Raw genomic sequence first — 4,296 nt, forward strand, 5'->3', positions numbered from 1 at the left:
CCTTACATCTCTTTAACTTCAGAACACTCTTTTTTAATTTCATGTTAACTTGACTTATTGAAGAAACAAGGCCAGTTGTTCTGAAGAACGTCCCACTTTTGGGATCTGTCTATGTGCTTGCTTGTGGTATTATTTAGCTGTTCCTCAATCTTCTATATTTCCTGTAAACAGGACGTTAGGTCTAAAGGCTTGATCACATTCAAGTCCAATATCTTTGGCTAGTATACATCAACGTGGCATTGTGTCACATACTGCAGCACATCAGAAGACACACGTCTGGTTGCTCCACCAGTAGTAACGCTATGATTGACCACTGCATCAGCATGATGGCAGCCAGATCCATTATAGAGTTATCTTTGCCTCCCGATGCCCAGAAAATAGTCTGTGGACTGTTACTTTAGCCCCACACAGATGTCCAGCTCCCCATCAACTATCCACACAATAGTTTTAATCCCACTTGACAATTTTTGCCTGGATCATGAATTCATGACAGTTTTAAAAATAGTTTCTTTTTTTTTTTTTTTTTGCGGTACGCGGGTCTCTCACTGTTGTGGCCTCTCCCGTTGCGGAGCACAGGCTCCAGACACGCAGGCTCAGCGGCCATGGCTCATGGGCCCAGCTGCTCTGAAGCATGTGGGATATTCCCGGACCGGGGCACGAACCCGTGTCCCTTGCATCGGCAGGCGGACTCGCAACCACTGCGCCACCAGGGAAGCCCTAAAACTAGTTTCTTAATTCTATCACTCCATCTCTATTTACTAGCTGGCATTCTTCAAGAAAGAACTTCCTTTGTTCAACCAGGGCAGCCTAGGGCAGCGGTACGAGTATGGACTTTAGAGTCAGACTGTCTATATTCCAATCCTGGTCCCACCACTTGCTACCTGTGTGACTAAGTCACTTAATTGCTCAGTGCCTCAATTTCCTTATCTGTAAAATGTGGTTGCTATGAGAGTTAAAGGAGGTAGTATTACTAAAGCAATCAGAGTAAGGCCTGGTGCATGGTAAGTACTATGTAAGTGTTAAATAAATACAAAGTAAAATGAAACTATGGCTATTTAATTATGCTGAAATATAGTTCCTACTGAAAAGGCAGGATAAATGCTTCTTTCCATTTAATTATCAAGTCTCAAAGTAAGGATTTGGTTTAATAGCTGCCACAAGGGGTGACAAATGAGCAGAATGAACATTAACGAGCACAGGGAAAGATTTTGGAGGGAGGGGAGCTGGGAGAAGAGCCCAGAATGATAATATATGTGCAGGATGGGGCTGGGAAATAGTCTTCCCCTCATTTATTCTCCATTTTCCAGAGCCTCAGTCAAAATCACACATGACCAGGGCCGCTAAAGGAAATAGGAAACAGAGCTCCTATCTAAAGGACAGGCGCTTGGCCATTCATGCACATCTGCAAAAGATATTCACACTTTCTCTTCATTTACTGTTATGACTATACGGTTGCATTGTTTTAATAGAATATATATTATACAATATAAAATAATATAAGAGTTTTCAAATTCAGAAAACAAAGCTTGGAACAAAACAACACAAAAGTTATTCTAGCCCTATCTTCTTGATTTATTAAGTAAAAAAGTGAGGGACTTCCCTGGCGGTCCAATAGTTAAGCCTTCACGCTTCCACTGCAGGGGGAACAGGTTCGACCCCTGGTCAGGGAACTAAGATCCCACAGGCTGCATGGCCAAAAAATAAAATAAAATAAAATAAGCCCATATTTGGGGACCCACTTAAAAATGTTCCTAGGTAGGGCTTCCCTGGTGGCACAGTGGTTGAGTCCGCCTGCCGATGCAGGGGACAGGGGTTCGTGCCCCGGTCCGGGAGTATCCCACGTGCCGTGGAGCAGCTGGGCCTGTGAGCCATGGCCGCTGAGCCTGCGCGTCTGGAGCCTGTACTCCGCAACGGGAGAGGCCACAACAGTGAGAGGCCAGCGTACCGCCAAAAAAAAAAAAAAAATTACTAGGTAAGTCTGGCTTCATGGGTGTGGGTCCCATGCAGTCCCACAGGGTCCCACGCTCAATAAGGCCCAGGCTTAGTTTAATCTTCTGCTGTCACTGTCTTGGAATTCTTAATAGCTCTTGAACAAAGGACCCTGCATTTTCATTTTGCACTGAGCCTTGCAAGTTATGTAGCCATTCCTCTTCCTAGGGCCTCTCTGAGCCCCTGACCTTGACTCCAAAGCAGCAGCCAGCCTGCACCCCAAAGAACAGCATAGGTAGGTAGCCTTTTGCATTTCTAAGCTCTCTGCTTTCTAACTTTGGGGCTGCTATAAGCCTTGCTCTTCTTACTGGCAGCTTTTTGATTTGGTTGCCTGTGTGGCTTGTTCCAGTCTCTGTCCCCTCCTGGGGCTCCTTTTCCTCTTCAGAACCATTGATGAAATGCATTTCTCCATGGGCAGTGCTCCTACCTACACCCCCAGGAACAGGCTTTCACCGGAGTTGTGAGAACTGTCTGTCTTATCCTCTTCCCCCTCAGTCTGAGCATTCTCTGTATTGCTTGTTGCTTATTACTAAAATAAAACACATGGCCAAGAAAAGAAAAGAAACCTCCCCAGCTCTACCAGGCAAGCATTTTATCGATGTGTAGCCCAGCTCAGCTCTGAGGTTCTGGGACGGTTGCCTCTTCTCTGAGGCAAGAGAGGGGAAGCAAAAAGAGGCAGCTGAGTAAAGGATAAGGTTATCCAGTTCCCCTCTGTCTCTCCGTTCGAGCTGCCCGTGTTTTATGCCAGACAAACGAAGGGCTAAGCCATGTCATGGGGTTTTTTTTTGTTGTTTTTTTTTTTGTTTTTTTAATGTCTGAAACTATTATATTAACTATTTCCATACAAATAACCCGAAGACAGTTTAGTATTAGTTGTTTTTTGTTTGTTTTTTTATACTGCAGGTTCTTATTAGTCATCAGTTTTATACACATCAGTGTACACATGTCAATCCCAATCACCCAATTCAGCACACCACCATCCCCACCCCACTGCAGTTGTCCCCCCTTGGTGTCCATATGTTTGTTCTCTACATCTGTGTCTCAACTTCTTCCCTGCAAACCAGTTCATCTGTACCATTTTTCTAGGTTCCACATACATGTGTTAATATACGATATTTGTTTTTCTCTTTCTGACTTACTTCACTCTGTATGACAGTCTCTAGATCCATCCACATCTCAGCAAATGACTCAATTTCGTTCTTTTGTATGGCTGAGTGATATTCCATTGTATATATGTACCACATCTTCTTTATCCATTCATCTGTCGATGGGCATTTAGGTTGCTTCCATGACCTGTCTATTGTAAACAGTGCTGCAATGAACATTGGGGTGCATATGTCTTTTTGAATTATGGTTTTCTCAGGGTGTATGCACAGTAGTGGGATTGCTGGATCATATGGTAAGCCTCTTTTTAGTTTTTTAAGGAACCTCCATACTGTTCTCCATAGTGGCTGTATCAATTTACATTCCCACCAAAAGTGCAAGAGGGTTCCCTTTTCTCCACACCCTCTCCAGCATTTGTTGTTTGTAGATTTTCTGATGATGCCCATTCTAACTGGTGTGAGGTGATACCTTATTGTAGTTTTGATTTTCATTTCTGTAATAATTAGTGATGTTGAGAAGTTTTCATGTGCTTCTTGGCCATCTGTATGTCTTCTTTGGAGAAATGTCTATTTAGGTCTTCTGCCTATTTTTGAATTGGGTTGTTTGTTTCTTTAATATTGAGCGCATGAACTGTTTATATATTTTGGAGATTAATCCTTTGTCTGCTGATTCATTTGCAAATATTTTATCCCATTCTGATGGTTGTCTTTTGGTCTTGTTTATGGTTTCCTTTGCTGTGCAAAAGCTTTGAAGTTTCATTTGGTCCCATTTGTTTATTTTTGTTTTTATTTCCATTACTCTAGGAGGTGGATCAAAAAAGCTCTGGCTGTGATTTATGTCAAACACTGTTCTTCCTATGTTTTCCTCTAAGAGCTTTATAGTGTCTGGTCTTACATTTGGGTCTCGAATCCATTTTGAGTTTATTTTTGTGTAAGGTGCTAGGGAGTGTTCTAATTTCATTCTTTTACATGTAGCTGTCCAGTTTTCCCAACACCACTTATTGAAGAGACTGTCTTTTCTCCATTGCATATCCTTGCCTCCTTTGTCATAGATTAGTTGACTATAGGTGTGTGGGTTTATCTCTGGGCTTTCTATCCTGTTCCATTGATCTATATTTCTGTTTTTGTGCCAGTACCATATTGTCTTGATTACTGTAGCTTTGTAGTAGAGCCTGAAGTCAGGGAGTCTGATTCCTCCAGCTCC

This window comes from Leucopleurus acutus (assembly GCF_964270905.1).
Source record: "Leucopleurus acutus genome assembly, chromosome: X".
In the NCBI taxonomy this organism is placed as follows: Eukaryota; Metazoa; Chordata; class Mammalia; order Artiodactyla; family Delphinidae; genus Leucopleurus; species Leucopleurus acutus.